Source organism: Oncorhynchus masou, unplaced genomic scaffold (assembly GCF_036934945.1).
Source record: "Oncorhynchus masou masou isolate Uvic2021 unplaced genomic scaffold, UVic_Omas_1.1 unplaced_scaffold_1574, whole genome shotgun sequence".
NCBI lineage: Eukaryota > Metazoa > Chordata > Actinopteri > Salmoniformes > Salmonidae > Oncorhynchus > Oncorhynchus masou.
Genome location: NW_027005804.1, coordinates 76,103 through 94,449, shown reverse-complemented (window position 1 = coordinate 94,449; position 18,347 = coordinate 76,103). Strand labels below are relative to the sequence as shown.

Genomic DNA, 18,347 nt, shown 5'->3' with positions numbered 1-18,347 from the left:
GCATGGTCTGAGGTCACACACAGAATGTAGTAGAGGTTAACCACTGGCTCTCTGCATGGTCTGAGGTCTCACACAGAATGTAGTAGGGGTTAACCACTGGCTCTCTGCATGGTCTGAGGTCACACACAGAATGTAGTAGAGGTTAACCACTGGCCCTCTGCATGGTCTGAGGTCACACACAGAATGTAGTAGGGGTTAACCACTGGCTCTCTGCATGGTCTGAGGTCACACACAGAATGTAGTAGAGGTTAACCACTGGCCCTCTGCATGGTCTGAGGTCACACACAGAATGTAGTAGGGGTTAACCACTGGCTCTCTGCATGGTCTGAGGTCACACACAGAATGTAGTAGAGGTTAACCACCGGCCCTCTGCATGGTCTGAGGTCACACACAGAATGTAGTAGGGGTTAACCACTGGCTCTCTGCATGGTCTGAGGTCACACACAGAATGTAGTAGGGGTTAACCACTGGCCCTCTGCATGGTCTGAGGTCACACACAGAATGTATTCAGACCCCTTCACATTTTCCACATTTTGTTACGTTACATTACTTGTTCTAAAATTGATTAAATAACACAATTCTCATCAATCAACGCATAATGCCCCATAATGACAAAAGCGAAAACAGGATTTTATAGAAATATTTGCAAAAAAAAAGAAAAATATAAATACTGTATTTACATAAATCAGACCTTTTGCTATGACATGCATCCTGTTTCCATTGATCATCTTTTACATGTTTCTACATTGGAGTCCACCTGTGGTAAATTCAATTGATTGGACATGATTTGGAAAGGCACACACCTGTCTATATAAGGTCCCACAGTTGACAGTGCATGTCAGAGCAAAAACCAAGACATGAGGTCGAAGGAATTGTCCGTAGATCTCCGAAACAGGATTGTGTCAAGGCACAGATCTGGGGAAGGGAACCAAACAATGTCTGTAGCATTGAAGGTCCCCAAGAACACAGTGGCCTCCATCATTCTTAAATGGAAGAAGTTTGGAACCACCAAGACTCTTCCTAGAGCTGGCCGCCCGGCCAAACTGAGCAATCGGGGGAGATCTCGCCATCACGGTTGACAACTCAACTCCATTGTGTCCTCCTCCCAGAGCGCTAAGAACCTTGGCGTGATCCTGGACAACACCCTGTCGTTCTCAACTAACATCAAGGCGGTGGCCCGTTCCTGTAGGTTCATGCTCTACAACATCCGCAGAGTACGACCCTGCCTCACACAGGAAGCGGCGCAGGTCCTAATCCAGGCACTTGTCATCTCCCGTCTGGATTACTGCAACTCGCTGTTGGCTGGGCTCCCTGCCTGTGCCATTAAACCCCTACAACTCATCCAGAACGCCGCAGCCCGTCTGGTGTTCAACCTTCCCAAGTTCTCTCACGTCACCCCGCTCCTCCGCTCTCTCCACTGGCTTCCAGTTGAAGCTCGCATCCGCTACAAGACCATGGTGCTTGCCTACGGAGCTGTGAGGGGAACGGCACCGCAGTACCTCCAGGCTCTGATCAGGCCCTACACCCAAACAAGGGCACTGCGTTCATCCACCTCTGGCCTGCTCGCCTCCCTACCACTGAGGAAGTACAGTTCCCGCTCAGCCCAGTCAAAACTGTTCGCTGCTCTGGCCCCCAATGGTGGAACAAACTCCCTCACGACGCCAGGACAGCGGAGTCAATCACCACCTTCCGGAGACACCTGAAACCCCACCTCTTTAAGGAATACCTAGGATAGGATAAAGTAATCCTTCTCACCCCCCCCCTTAAATGATTTAGATGCACTATTGTAAAGTGGCTGTTCCACTGGATGTCATAAGGTGAATTCACCAATTTGTAAGTCGCTCTGGATAAGAGCGTCTGCCAAATGACTTAAATGTAATGTAAATGGTCTGGGAGGTGACCAAGAACCCGATGATCACTCTGACAGCGCTCCAGAGGTCCTCTGTGGAGATGGGAGAACCTTCCAGAAGGACAACCATCTCTGCAGCACTCCACCAATCAGGCCTTTATCGTAGAGTGGCCAGACGGAAGCCACTACTCAGTAAAAGGAACATGACATCACGCTTGGAGTTTGCCAAAAGGCACCTAAAGGACTCTCAGACCATGAGAAACAAGGTTCTCTGGTCTGATGAAACCAAGATTGAACTCTTTGGCCTGAATGCAAAGCGTGTGGAGATAATCTGGCAGCATCCCTACGGTGAAGCATGGTGGTGGCAGCATCCCTACGGTGAAGCATGGTGGTGGCAGCATCCCTACGGTGAAGCATGGTGGTGGCAGCATCCCTACGGTGAAGCATGGTGGTGGCAGCATCATGCTGTGGGGATGTTTTTCAGTGACAGGGACTGGGAGACTAGTCAGGATCGAGGGAAAGATGAACAGAGCAAAGTACAGAGAGATCCTTGATGTAAACCTGCTCCAGAGCACTCAGGACCTCAGACCCTAAACACACAGCCAAGACAACGCAGGAGTGGCTTCAGGACAAGTCTCTGAATGTCCTTGAGTGGCCCAGCCAGAGCCCGGACTTGACCCCAATCGAACATCTCTGGAGAGACCTGAAAATAGCTGTGCAGCAACGCTCCCCATCCAACCTGACAGAGCTTGAGAGGAACTGCAGAGAAGAATGGGAGAAACTCCCCAAATACAGATGTGCCAAGCTTGTAGCGTCATACCCAAGAAGACTTGAGGCTGTAATCGCTGCCAAAAGTACTTCTACAAAGTGCTGAGTAAAGGGTTTGAATACTTACGTAAATGTCAGTCTTTTATTTTTAATAAATGTCAAATAAATAACTGTTTTTGTTTTACATTATGGAGTATTGTGTGTTATATATATATATATTCCCTCATCAGACAACACTACAGCTATGATGATACCAGTATCTCTATATTTTTTTCCAGGGTAAAAATCAAAACAGGAAGCAGATCAAACTCGTTGTATGTTAATTATTGAAGCTAAATCTTGGAAGATGAACGTGACTCTGGACGACAGCGTGATGATGTCCGTTTCCAACATGATGGCTGTTCGCCTTGCCGGCGATACGGGCGTCCTCCCGGCGATACGGGCGTCCTCCCGGCGATACGGGCGTCCTCCCGGCGATACGGGCGTCCTCCCGGCGATACGGGCGTCCTCCCGGCGTAGGACGCGTACAAACATACAGGCACAACTGCATAGCAACCACTCGGACAAATACTAAACACTGTCATGAATTTCACACAATCAGGCGCAAACACACACACACACATCCAAACACACACACACATCCATACACACACACACATCCAAACACACACACACACACACACACACATCCATACACACACTCCCATCCAAACACACACTCACACACATCCAAACACACACACACATCCAAACACACACACACATCCAAACACACACACACACATCCAAACACACACCCACATCCATACACACACACACCCATCCATACACACACACACACACACCCATCCATACACACACACACCCATCCATACACACACACACCCATCCATACACACACACACCCATCCATACACACACACACCCATCCATACACACACACACCCATCCATACACACACACACCCATCCATACACACACACACACCCATACGCACACACACACCCATACGCACACACACACATCCATACGCACACACACACATCCATACGCACACACACACATCCATACGCACACCCCCATACACACACCCATCCATACACACACCCATCCATACACACACCCATCCATACACACTCTCTCTGGACTCCTACCTGTACTCTCGGCTTTCCCCTGCTCTCCGATTGGTCGACACTCTGTGAGGAGCCGTCTCCATTAGCAACCTCTGGGTCAGCCTGCTGGCCTGCGTATCCCCGCTCTCCTCTTCTTCCTCCTCCTCTTCCTCCTCCCGGCACCTGAAACACAACCACCTTAATTCACCAAGTTACAGTCACATGGACCAGGAGTTTAACCTGGTGACATGGTGCTGACGACAACAACACAATACACTCTAGACACACAGACACACACCTCCACTCTACGTCCTCTGTGAGGGTGGGCAGGTAGCCAGGCTGCCCGGGACCCGATGAGGAGCTGTGGTGGCTGGGTGGTTTGGGGCTCTCCTCCCCTGTCTGGGTGTAATCCAGGTAGGTGTCTGACTTCAGAAACAGAGGGTAGGTGTTCTCCTCCATGGTGCTCTGGATCTCCGTCTGGGCCTGGAAGACAGGGACAACTTCGCTTCAGTACAAAGTTTCAAAAAACTTTATTGTTCATTCGGGCTATAAAAACGAAAACAAAAAAAAAAAAAACGAAAGTGAGACTAAAAATGAGGGGAAGCTGGGTTCTACACCTGCAGCAACACAGAGAGAGGGAAGCTGGGTTCTACACCTGCAGCAACACAGAGAGAGGGAAGCTGGGTTCTACACCTGCAGCAACACACATCCCAGAGAGGGAAGCTGGGTTCTACTCCTGCAGCAATACAGAGAGAGGGAAGCTGGGTTCTCCACCTGCAGCAACACAGAGAGAGGGAAGCTGGGTTCTACACCTGCAGCAACACACATCCCAGAGAGGGAAGCTGGGTTCTACTCCTGCAGCAATACAGAGAGAGGAAAGCTGGGTTCTACACCTGCAGCAACACAGAGAGAGGGAAGCTGGGTTCTACACCTGCAGCAACACAGAGAGAGGGAAGCTGGGTTCTACACCTGCAGCAACACAGAGAGAGGGAAGCTGGGTTCTTCACCAGCAGCAACACAGAGAGAGGGAAGCTGGGTTCTTCACCTGCAGCAACACAGAGAGAGGGAAGCTGGGTTCTACACCAGCAGCAACACAGAGAGAGGGAAGCTGGGTTCTACACCTGCAGCAACACAGAGAGAGGGAAGCTGGGTTCTTCACCTGCAGCAATACACATCACAGAGAGGGAAGCTGGGTTCTTCACCAGCAGCAACACACATCCCAGAGAGGGAAGCTCGGTTCATCACCAGCAGCAACACAGAGAGAGGGAAGCTGGGTTCTTCACCTGCAGCAACACACATCCCAGAGAGGGAAGCTGGGTTCTACTCCTGCAGCAACACAGAGAGAGGAAAGCTGGGTTCCACACCAGCAGCAACACAGAGAGAGAGAAGCTGGGTTCTACACCTGCAGCAACACAGAGAGAGGGAAGCTGGGTTCTACACCTGCAGCAATACAGAGAGAGGGAAGCTGGGTTCTACACCTGCAGCAATACAGAGAGAGGGAAGCTGGGTTCTACACCAGCAGCAACACAGAGAGAGGGAAGCTGGGTTCTACACCGGCAGCAATACAGAGAGAGGGAAGCTGGGTTCTACACCTGCAGCAACACAGAGAGAGGGAAGCTGGGTTCTACACCTGCAGCAACACAGAGAGAGGGAAGCTGGGTTCTACACCTGCAGCAACACAGAGAGAGGGAAGCTGGGTTCTTCACCAGCAGCAACACACATCCCAGAGAGGGAAGCTGGGTTCTCTACCAGCAGCAACACACATCCCAGAGAGGGAAGCTGGGTTCTTCACCAGCAGCAACACAGAGAGAGGGAAGCTGGGTTCTTCACCTGCAGCAACACAGAGAGAGGGAAGCTGGGTTCTACACCAGCAGAACACAGAGAGAGGGAAGCTGGGTTCCACACCAGCAGCAGCACAGAGAGAGGGAAGCTGGGTTCACTACCAGCAGAAACACAGAGAGAGGGAAGCTGGGTTCCACACCAGCAGCAACACAGAGAGAGTTTGATGCATTGCTACCTATTCCAACATCACATAATGATTGGTTGATGCATTGCTACCTATTCCAATACCACATAATGATTGGTTGATGCATTGCTACCTGTTGGAACATGGCAGGGTCCAGATGCAGTCGAACCACACAGTCTCTGATGAAGCTCTTAGTAGCTGGTTTAATCTGCCTCGACACGATGCCGTTACTATCCTGAATATACTTCCTGGAAGGAGAGAGAATACAGAGATGAGAGAGAGAATAGAGAGAAAGAGCGAAAGAGAGAGAAAGAATAGAGATGAGAGAGAATAGAGATGAGAGAGAGAGAGAGAGAATAGAGCTGAGAGAGAGAGAGAGAGAGAGAGAGAGAGAATAGAGAGAAAGACAGAGAGGAGAAAAAGAGAGAGAGAGAAAGAGAGAGAAAGAGGAGAGAAAGAGAGAGAAGAGAAAGAGAGAGAGAGAGAGAATAGAGAGAGAAAGAGAGAAGAAAGAGAGAGAATAGAGATGAGAGAGAGCGAATTGAGATGAGAGAGAATAGAGAAAGAGAGAGAGAGAATAGAGATGAGAGAACAGAGAGAGAGGAAGAGGGAGAGAGAGAATAGAAAGAAAGAGAGAGAATAGAAAGAAAGAGAGAGAATAGAAAGAAAGAGAGAGAATAGAAAGAAAGAGAGAGATTAGAAAGAAAGAGAGAGAATAGAAAGAAAGAGAGAGAATAGAAAGAAAGAGAGAGAATAGAAAGAAAGAGAGAGAATAGAAAGAAAGAGAGAGATTAGAAAGAGAGAGATTAGAAAGAAAGAGAGATGAGAGAGAGAGAGAATAGAGAGATGAGAGAATAAAGAGATGAGAGAATAGAGAGAAAGAGGGAGAATAGAGAGAAAGAGAGAGAGAAGAGAGAAAGAGAGAGAGATAGAGAGAATAGAGATAAATAGAGAGAGAGAATAGAGATGAGAGAGAGAATAGAGGAGAGAAAGAGAGGGAAAATAGAGAGAAAAAGAGAGAGAATAGAGAGAAAGAGAGAAAGAGAGAAAGAGAGAGAATAGAGAGAAAGAGAGAGAATAGAGAGAAAGAGAGAAAGAGAGAGAATAGAGAGAATAGAGATAAATAGAGAGAGAGAATAGAGATGAGAGAGAGAAGAGAGAAAGAGAGAGAGATAGAGAGAATAGAGATAAATAGAGAGAGAGAATAGAGATGAGAGAGAGAATAGAGGAGAGAAAGAGAGGGAAAATAGAGAGAAAAAGAGAGAGAATAGAGAGAAAGAGAGAAAGAGAATAGAGAGAAAGAGAGAGAATAGAGAGAAAGAGAGAGAATAGAGATAAATAGAGAGAGAGAATAGAGATGAGAGAGAGAATAGAGGAGAGAAAGAGGGAGAATAGAGAGAAAGAGAGAATAGAGAGAGAGAGAGAATAGAGAGAGAGAGAATAGAGAGAAAGAGAGAATAGAGATGAGAGAGAGAGAATAGAGAGATGAGAGAAGAGAGAAAGAGAGAGAATAGAAAGAAAGAGAGAGAGAGAATAGAGAGATGAGAGAAGAGAGAAAGAGAGATAATAGAGAGAAGAGAGAGATGAGAGAAGAGAGATGGGAGAAGAGATGAGAGAGAGAATAGAGAGATGAGAGAGAGAGATATAGAGATGAGAGAGAGAGAGATGAGATGAGAGAGAGAGAAAAGAGAGATGAGAGAGAATAGAGAGAATAGAGAGAATAGAGAGAAAGAAAGAGAGAATAGAGAGAAAGAGAGAATAGAGAGAAAGAGAGAATAGAGAGAAAGAGAGAGAGAATAGAGATGAGAGAGAATAGAGAGAAAGAGAGAATAGGAGAGAAAGAGAGAATAGAGAGAAAGAGAGAGAGAATAGAGATGAGAGAGAGAATAGAGATGAGAGAGAATAGAGATGAGAGAGAAGAGAGAGAGAGAATAGAGAGAAAGAGAGAGAATAGAGATGAGAGAGAATAGAGAGAAGAGAGAATAGGAGAAAGAGAGAATAGAGAGAAAGAGAGAGAGAATAGAGATGAGAGAGAGAATAGAGATGAGAGAGAGAATAGAGATGAGAGAGAGAATAGAGAAAGAGAGAATAGAGAGAAAGAGAGAGAGAATAGAGATGAGAGAGAGAATAGAGATGAGAGAGAGAATAGAGATGAGAGAGAGAATAGAGATGAGAGAGAGAATAGAGATGAGAGAGAGAATAGAGAGAGAGAGAATAGAGAGAAAGAGAGAATAGAGATGAGAGAGAGAGAATAGAGAGATGAGAGAAGAGAGAAAGAGAGATAATAGAGAGAAAGAGAAGAGAGATGAGAGAAGAGAGATGGGAGAAGAGAGATGAGAGAGAGAGAATAGAGAGATGAGAGAGAGAGAATAGAGAGATGAGAGAGAGAGAATAGAGAGATAGAGAATAGAGAGATAGAGAGAATAGAGAAAGAGAGAATAGAGAGAAAGAGAGAATAGAGAGAAAGAGAGAATAGAGAGAAAGAGAGAATAGAGAGAAAGAGAGAATAGAGAGAAAGAGAGAGAGAATAGAGATGAGAGAGAGAATAGAGATGAGAGAGAGAATAGAGATGAGAGAGAGAATAGAGATGAGAGAGAGAATAGAGATGAGAGAGAGAATAGAGATGAGAGAGAATAGAGATGAGAGAGAATAGGAGAGAAAGAGAGACTCGAGATGAGAGAGAGAAGAGTCATCCCTACCTGTAAATGGCCTTGGCCAGCTTGGGCCTCTTCTCCTGGCTGCTCTTCCTGAATCCGGAGCAGGCGAACCAGAAGTCCAGCTGGTCCCCACAGCCCTCCTGTCTCAGGAAGCCCCTGAACAGCTGGATGCCCTCCTGGTCATCCAGGAGAGAGTGGAGCGACTCCGCCCACTTCAGGTAGGGAGGCGTGGGGGAGGCGCTGCCCTCAGGCTCGTACCCTAGGTCCAGGTCCGGCCGCCTGGGGGTGGCCGAGGAAGGGGACTCGCTACTACGGAAGGAGGGGTCTGTTTTGGAGGGGGGGTAGCAGGTGGACTGGGTGGGGGCGCGGCCTCCATGGCTGGAGGGGAGGTGGTGGGGGTCACGGTTGTCCCCCTCTTCTCCAGGGACAGGGGGTCGAGGGGCGTGCTCTGTGAAGTGGCTGTGGGGGTCCACCCCCATCCCCACCCCTAGACCCCCCAGATGGTCGCCCCCTCCCACCCCCCTGTAGGCCCCCTGTGGGTCTCGGACCACACTCATGTCTCTGGTCGGGGACCACTGGGTCGGGCACCGGTCACACCCACACCTCTAGAACAGCTGAAGATGAGAGATTCTTCCTGTAGTGGGAGAGGAGAGGGGGATGAGTTAGAGAGGAATGGTCCTACTTGACAGAAGAGAGAGGAGAGGGGGATGAGTTAGAGAGGGATGGTCCTACTTGACAGAAGAGAGAGGAGAGAAGAGGGGGATGAGTTAGAGAGGAATGGTCCTACCTGACAGAAGAGAGAGGAGAGAAGGGGGATGAGTTAGAGAGGAATGGTCCTACCTGACAGAAGAGAGAGGAGAGAAGAGGGGGATGAGTTAGAGAGGAATGGTCCTACCTGACAGAAGAGAGAGGAGAGAAGAGGGGGATGAGTTAGAGAGGAATGGACCTACCTGACAGAGAAGAGAGGGGGATGAGTTACAGAGGAATGGTCCTACCTGACAGAAGAGCTAGAGAGGAATGGTCCTACCTGACAGAAGAGAGAGAGGAGAGGGGGATGAGTTAGAGAGGAATGGTCCTACCTGACAGAAGAGAGAGGAGGGGGATGAGTTAGAGAGGAATGGTCCTACCTGACAGAAGAGGAGAGGGGGATGAGTTACAGAGGAATGGTCCTACCTGACAGAAGAGCTAGAGAGGAATGGTCCTACCTGACAGAAGAGAGAGAGGAGAGGGGGATGAGTTAGAGAGGAATGGTCCTACCTGACAGAAGAGAGAGGAGAGGGGGATGAGTTAGAGAGGAATGGTCCTACCTACAGAAGAGAGAGGAGAGGGGGATGAGTTAGAGAGGAATGGTCCTACCTGACAGAAGAGAGAGGAGAGGAGAGGGGGATGAGAGAGAGGAATGGACCTACCTGACAGAAGAGAGAGAGAGGAATGGTCCTACCTGACAGAAGAGAGAGGAGAGAAGAGGGGGATGGTCCTACCTGACAGAAGAGAGAGAGGAGAGAAGAGGGGGATGGTCCTACCTGACAGAAGAGAGAGAGAGGAGAGGGGGATGGTCCTACCTGACAGAAGAGAGAGGGAGAGAAGAGGGGGATGGTCCTACCTGACAGAAGAGAGAGAGAGGAGAGGGGGATGGTCCTACCTGACAGAAGAGAGAGGGGAGAAGAGGGGGATGGTCCTACCTGACAGAAGAGAGAGGAGAGGGGGATGGTCCTACCTGACAGAAGAGAGAGGAGAGAAGAGGGGGTGGTCCTACCTGACAGAAGAGAGAGAGAGAAGAGGGGATGGTCCTACCTGACAGAAGAGAGAGGAGAGAAGAGGGGGATGGTCCTACCTGACAGAAGAGAGAGGAGAGAAGAGGGGGATGGTCCTACCTGACAGAAGAGAGAGGAGAGAAGAGAGGAATGGTCCTACCTGACAGAAGAGAGAGAAGAGGGGAATGGTCCTACCTGACAGAAGAGAGAGGAGAGAAGAGGGGGATGGTCCTACCTGACAGAAGAGAGAGGAGAGAAGAGGGGGATGGTCCTACCTGACAGAAGAGAGAGGAGAGGAGAGGGGGATGGTCCTACCTGACAGAAGAGAGAGGAGAGAAGAGGGGGATGGTCCTACCTGACAGAAGAGAGAGGGGAGAAGAGGGGGATGGTCCTACCTGACAGAAGAGAGAGAAGAGGGGGGTGGTCCTACCTGACAGAAGAGAGAGGAGAGAAGAGGGGGATGGTCCTACCTGACAGAAGAGAGAGGAGAGAAGAGGGGGATGGTCCTACCTGACAGAAGAGAGAGGAGAGAAGAGGGGGATGGTCCTACCTGACAGAAGAGAGAGGGGAGAAGAGGGGGATGGTCCTACCTGACAGAAGAGAGAGGAGAGGAGAGGGGGATGGTCCTACCTGACAGAAGAGAGAGGAGAGAAGAGGGGGATGGTCCTACCTGACAGAAGAGAGAGGAGAGAAGAGGGGGATGGTCCTACCTGACAGAAGAGAGAGGAGAGAAGAGGGGGATGGTCCTACCTGACAGAAGAGAGAGGAGAGAAGAGGGGGATGGTCCTACCTGACAGAAGAGAGAGGAGAGAGGGGGATGGTCCTACCTGACAGAAGAGAGAGGAGAGGGGGGATGGTCCTACCTGACAGAAGAGAGAGGAGAGGGGGATGGTCCTACCTGACAGAAGAGAGAGAGAGAAGAGGGGGTGGTCCTACCTGACAGAAGAGAGAGGAGAGAAGAGGGGGAATGGTCCTACCTGACAGAAGAGAGAGGAGAGGGGGGATGGTCCTACCTGACAGAAGAGAGAGGAGAGGAGAGGGGGATGGTCCTACCTGACAGAAGAGAGAGGAGAGGGGGATGGTCCTACCTGACAGAAGAGAGAGGAGAGAAGAGGGGGATGGTCCTACCTGACAGAAGAGAGAGGAGAGAAGAGGGGGTGGTCCTACCTGACAGAAGAGAGAGGAGAGAAGAGGGGGTGGTCCTACCTGACAGAAGAGAGAGGAGAGAAGAGGGGGATGGTCCTACCTGACAGAAGAGAGAGGGGAGAAGAGGGGGATGGTCCTACCTGACAGAAGAGAGAGGGGAGAAGAGGGGGATGGTCCTACCTGACAGAAGAGAGGGGAGAAGAGGGGATGGTCCTACCTGACAGAAGAGAGGGGAGAAGAGGGGGATGGTCCTACCTGACAGAAGAGAGAGGAGAGAAGAGGGGGATGGTCCTACCTGACAGAAGAGAGAGGAGAGAAGAGGGGGATGGTCCTACCTGACAGAAGAGAGAGGAGAGAAGAGGGGGATGGTCCTACCTGACAGAAGAGAGAGGGGAGAAGAGGGGGATGGTCCTGAGAGGGTCAGAGCTGAACTAAAGAATGAACATACTGACCACAGATTGACCCTCTGGGAGAAAAGAGGGAAGAGCACAGAGACAAGAGGATGGGAGAGGTGAAACTAAAAGAATACTTATTATCTGAGTCAGAGAAAGAGGACAGAAGAGAAGAGGAACAAGGGAGGAATGTCCTGTCGTGTTGATTCAGGACGATAAGCTGCGATATGTTTATACTGTAAAACACGGAACCGCTGGTCTTCCTTCTACAGACACAATGAATTAAGGTCAACAGGAACATGTTTTGAAGCTAATAACTTCTACACTGGCTAACTCGTCAAAAAGAGGTTGTACCTGGCACCTTCTAGCAGAGCCATGCTGCTTTCAACTTTCACAATGACGGCTAACAGCAAGGATCATCACCGGACTGGTTAGGAAATACGGTCATTATAAACCACCGGTTAGTTGTTGGTCTGGTAGCACCGTAAATAGCTCATCAAAACAGAAGTTATGGTTAATTAAACAAGAGAACAGTGGAGAACTAACGTTAGCTAATAGCTAGTTAGCTTCGTTACATTAACGTCGCCGGTACGCGTTAGTTAGTTCGCTGCCCGTTTAACAAAAAAACATAGCTTGATCCTCCGGTACAGTAACCAGCCGGTTAGTTCAGCCCTCTCGCTTCCTCCGGTACCGTATCTCGCTTCCTCCGGTACCGTATCTCGCTTCCTCCGGTACAGTATCTCGCTTCCTCCGGTACAATAGCCAGCCGTTTAGTCCAGTCCTCTCGCTTCCTCCGGTACAGTATCTCGCTTCCTCCGATACCGTAGCAAGCCTCTCCCTCCCATCGCGTTGAAGTGAGATCCCATTCATCTCGGCCTCTCCGAAAGACGGTGGAAGAGGGGGGTACAAGGCAACAAACTCCACACAAGACGGGCCTGCTGCCTTCCCTGTCCTCCACTCAGCCCCTTGAGGTGGCCCGCAACACACTACTTTAACACAGTAAACATGAGCCAGATTACTAAACTAACCCGGACGGGATACGAACATCCCGACGCCGTTTGATCGATCAAAGCGCAACCAGCCCCTTCGATCACGGATCAAAACACACAAGAAGAAAGCGAAGGCACGTTTCACCCCCGCCGCCGCTTGGCTAAAGGGCTAACAAGCTACCTAAAAACATAAAACCAAAACATCCCGTTTTTAGCGGCTGAAAGTATACAACCTACCGTATCTGAAAGCCCGCACCCCGTTTTCCACCGCATCGGGGATAGTGGCGAGAACAGTAGTGTGTGAAACGCGGCATAAGGACAACTTGGTAGTATTAAAACGTGAAAGACAACAAGCCTTTCCGTCTTGCCCTCTCAACTCCCCGTGGCCATGGAGGTCTCCAAATACACTCCAAGCAGAGAGGGAGAGAGAATGACGGTCGGTGTGCGCTAAGTATCGAGTGTGTGTTTAACAGCGCCTCGTCCGTTCGGAAAGACACACTACACCGGGAGAGAGGACACAACACCGGGAGAGAGGAGCACATTGGAATGTCCCGTGGAGCGAATGTTCAGAACATTGCCAATAAACAATTGCCAATTTTAATAAGAAACCAAATATGATGTAGGTATTGAATTGACTCAATTAATAAACACAGGATGGATAATGGTACAGAATATTGGTTAAATTGTTGGGTTTATTCAGGAAAGATTAAAGAAGACAAACAAAAATGTATCTCAATAATGAAAAAAAATATTTCTGTCCTCGTGCAGGAAAGGGCTATAAGGTACTTTAAAGAAATGATCGATTATGACGTCACAATGAATACACTGATGACACCCGTCACATTACACGCGAGATAGAATGTCGAGACAATAACCAAGCAATTACAAACCACTGATCAATAAGCAGAATCGAAGAATCAATACTTTTCGTGCAATGTGAACCGAATGGCAAATTAATAGAACGACGTGGCCGAACGCGCACCTCTGAATGGTTTACAGGGTCCAACACAGCGGCGACTAGAAACACGTTTCACATGACAGTATGTGCTCAATAAAAACAGACAGGTAGAGACGAACCAAAAGCAAAAGTAGCCTCTTGTCTTCGATTTTAAAACATATTTAAAAAAAAATAAAGATAGTCCCTACAATTAAATAGACAAAAAAAGTAAACCAGAAACAACAGCCCAAAACAGACATTATATAAACGAAGAAATCTGATTAAATCTACCTTTCCGCTGTTGCTGCTCCGGTCGCCTTGGCGCAGAACCCATCTCCAGAGTGACTGACAGCAGGACAGCGTGAGAGCATGCCGCCGACAGTCGAGCTGTCGGTCACACGCCTGTAGTCAGTAAGTCAGGCATCGACCTGTGGAGAGAAGGGGGGAGGGTGCGATGGAGGGGAGAAAGAGAGGAGAGGGGGAGAGATCGGAAAGGAAGGAGGGAGACTCAATAGTAAAACCAAGTCATTATACTCATAGTTACTTGGCCAGTGCAATCAACCATAGTCTATGTATTCAAACATTAGAAATATACTATAATTCTAGTTATACAGTACACCAGTCAAAATGTTGGACACACCTACTCCTTCAAGGGTTTTACTTTATTTTAACGTTCAACTACACATCAAAACTATGAAATAACACATATGGAATCATGTAGTAACCAAAAAAGTGTTAAACAAGTCAAAATATATTTTAGATTATTCAAAGTAGCCATCCTTTGCCTTGATGACAGCTTTGAACACTCTTGGCATTCTCTCAGCCAGCTTCATGGTGTAGTCACCTGGAATGTTTTTCCAACAGTCTTGAAGGAGTTCCCACATGCTGAGCACTTGTTGGCTACTTTTCCTTCACTCTGCGGTCCAACTCATCCCAAACCATCTCAATTGGGATGAGGTCGGGTGATTGTGGAGACCAGGTCATCTGATGCAGCACTCCACTCTCCTTCTTGGTCAAATAGCCCTTACACAGCCTGGATGTGTTGGTTCATTGTCCTGTTGAAAAACAAATGATATTCCCACTAAGCACAAACTAGATGAGATGGTTTATCGTTGCAGAATGCTGTGGTAGCCATGCTGGTTAAGTGTGCTTTGAATTCTAAATAAATCACAGTGTCACCTGCAAAGCACCCTCACACCTCCTCCTCCATGCTTCACGGTGGGAAACACACATGCAGAAAGACACAGCGTATGGAACCAAAAATCTAAAATTTGGAGTCCATACCAAAGGACACATTTACACTGGTATAATTTTCATTGCTCGTGTTTCTTGGCCCAAGCAAGTCTCTTCTTATTGGTGTCCTTTAGTAGTGGTTTCTTTGTAGCAATTCGACCATGAAGGCCTGATTCACGTAGCCTCCTCTGAACAGTTGATGTTGAGATGTGTCTGTTACTTGAACTCTGTGAAGCATTTATTTGGGCTGCAATATGTGGTGCAGTTAATTGTCGTTTTCTGAGGCTGGTAACTCTAATGAACTTATCATCTGCAGCAGAGGTAACTCTGGGTCTTCCTTTCCTGTGGCAGTCCTCATGAGAGACAGTTTCATCATACCACAGCAGAGGTAACTCTGGGTCTTCCTTTCCTGTGGAGGTCCTCATGAGAGACCGTTTCGTCATACCACAGCAGAGGTAACTCTGGGTCTTCCTTTCCTGTGGCGCTCCTCATGAGAGACAGTTTCATCATACCACAGCAGAGGTCCTCATGAGAGACAGTTTCATCATACCACAGCAGAGGTAACTCTGGGTCTTCCTTTCCTGTGGAGGTCCTCATGAGAGCCAGTTTCATCATACCACAGCAGAGGTAACTCTGGGTCTTCCTTTCCTGTGGCGGTCTTCATGAGAGCCAGTTTCATCATACCACAGCAGAGGTAACTCTGGGTCTTCCTTTCCTGTGGCGGTCCTCATGAGAGACCGTTTCATCATACCACAGCAGAGGTAACTCTGGGTCTTCCTTTCCTGTGGCGGTCCTCATGAGAGACAGTTTCATCATACCACAGCAGAGGTAACTCTGGGTCTTCCTTTCCTGTGGAGGTCCTCATGAGAGCCAGTTTCATCATACCACAGCAGAGGTAACTCGGTCTTCCTTTCCTGTGGCGGTCCTCATGAGAGCCAGTTTCATCATACCACAGCAAAGGTCCTCATGAGAGCCAGTTTCAGCAGAGGTAACTCTGGGTCTTCCTTTCCTGTGGCGGTCCTCATGAGAGACAGTTTCATCATACCACAGCAGAGGTAACTCTGGGTCTTCCTTTCCTGTGGAGGTCCTCATGAGAGACAGTTTCATCATACCACAGCAGAGGTAACTCTGGGTCTTCCTTTCCTGTGGCGGTCCTCATGAGAGCCAGTTTCATCATACCACAGCAGAGGTAACTCGGTCTTCCTTTCCTGTGGCGGTCCTCATGAGAGCCAGTTTCATCATACCACAGCAAAGGTCCTCATGAGAGCCAGTTTCGTCATACCACAGCAGAGGTAACTCTGGGTCTTCCTTTCCTGTGGAGGTCCTCATGAGAGCCAGTTTCATCATACCACAGCAAAGGTCCTCATGAGAGACAGTTTCGTCATACCACAGCAGAGGTAACTCTGGGTCTTCCTTTCCTGTGGCGGTCCTCATGAGAGCCAGTTTCATCATACCACAGCAGAGGTAACTCTGGGTCTTCCTTTCCCGTGACGGTCCTCATGAGAGACCGTTTCATCATACCACAGCAGATAAACTGTTGTTTGTCTTTGCTTATTTGAGCTGTTCTTGACATAATATGGACTTGGTCTTTTCCCCAATAGGGTTATTGTCTGTACACTAGAGGTCGACCGACTAATTAGGGCCGATTTCAAGTTTTCATAACAATCGCTAATGACATTTCTGGATGCCGATTACATTGCACTCCACGAGGAGACTGCGTGGCAGGCTGACCACCTGTTACAGCAGGCTGACCACCTGTTACTGCAGGCTGACCACCTGTTACTGCAGGCTGACCACCTGTTACAGCAGGCTGACCACCTGTTACAGCAGGCTGACCACCTGTTACAGCAGGCTGACCACCTGTTACAGCAGGCTGACCACCTGTTACAGCAGGCTGACCACCTGTTACTGCAGGCTGACCACCTGTTACAGCAGGCTGACCACCTGTTACAGCAGGCTGACCACCTGTTACAGCAGGCTGACCACCTGTTACTGCAGGCTGACCACCTGTTACAGCAGGCTGACCACCTGTTACAGCAGGCTGACCACCTGTTACAGCAGGCTGACCACCTGTTACAGCAGGCTGACCACCTGTTACTGCAGGCTGACCACCTGTTACAGCAGGCTGACCACCTGTTACAGCAGGCTGACCACCTGTTACTGCAGGCTGACTACCTGTTACAGCAGGCTGACCACCTGTTACAGCAGGCTGACCACCTGTTACAGCAGGCTGACCACCTGTTACAGCAGGCTGACCACCTGTTACAGCAGGCTGACCACCTGTTACAGCAGGCTGACCACCTGTTACTGCAGGCTGACCACCTGTTACAGCAGGCTGACCACCTGTTACAGCAGGCTGACCACCTGTTACTGCAGGCTGACTACCTGTTACAGCAGGCTGACCACCTGTTACAGCAGGCTGACCACCTGTTGGCAGCAAGGAGCCAAGGTAAGTTGCTAGCTAGCATTAAACTTATCATATTAAAAAAATCTATCTTAACATAATCACTAGTTAACTACACATGGTTGATGATATTACTAGGTTAACTAGCTTGTCCTGCGTTGCATATAATCGATGCGGTGCCTGTTAATTTATCATCAAATCACAGCCCACTTCAACTTCGCCAAACGGGTGATGATTTAACAAAAGCGCATTGCCAAAAAAAAACACAATCTTTGCACAAATGTACCTAACCATAAACATCAATGCCTTAATTAAAATCAATACACAGAAGTATATATTTTTAAACCTGCATATTTAGTGAAAAGAAATTCATGTTAGCAGGCAATATTACCTAGGGAAATTGTGTCACTTCTCTTGCGTTCATTGCACACAGAGTCAGGGTAAATGCAACAGTTTGGGCCGCCTGGCTCGTTGCGAACTAATTTGCCAGAATTGTACATAGTTATGACATAACATTGAAGGTGGTGCAACGTAACAGCAATATTTAGACTTAGGGATGCCACCCGTTCGATAAAATACAGAATGGTTCCGTATTTCATTGAAAGAATAAACGCTTTGTTTTTTGAAATGATAGTTTCCGGATTTGACCATATTAATGACGATATTATTTCTGTGTTTATTATATTATAATTAAGTCTATGATTTGATATTTGATAGAGCAGTCTGACTGAGCGGTGGTAGACAGCAGCAGGCTCGTAATCATTCATTCAAGCTTTGCCAGCAGCTATTAGCAATGCTTGAACCACAGCGTTGTTTATGACTTCAAGCCTATCAACTCCTGAGATTAGGCTGGCAATACTAAAGTGCCTATTAGAACATCCAATAGTCAAAGGTAAATGAAGTACAAATGGTATAGAGAGAAATAGTCGGCGCGTCATAACTCCTATACTAACTACAACCTAAAACGTCTTAACTGGGAACATTGACGAACTGGGAATATTGAAGAACTGGGAATATTGAACCACCAGCTTTCTCATGTTCTGAGCAAGAAATTTAAACGTTAGCTTTTTTACATGGCACATATGGCACTTTTACTTTCTCCTCCAACACTGTGTTTTTTGCATTATTTAAACCACATTG

At 48.2% G+C, this 18,347-nt stretch overlaps 1 pseudogene; it reads right to left on the bottom strand.

Annotated features, from left to right (window-relative positions):
- The window catches only part of LOC135531291 (axin-1-like), a 42,521-nt pseudogene extending 29,452 nt beyond the window's left edge, over positions 1–13,069 (bottom strand).
- Between the last annotated feature and the right edge of the window lie 5,278 nt (positions 13,070–18,347).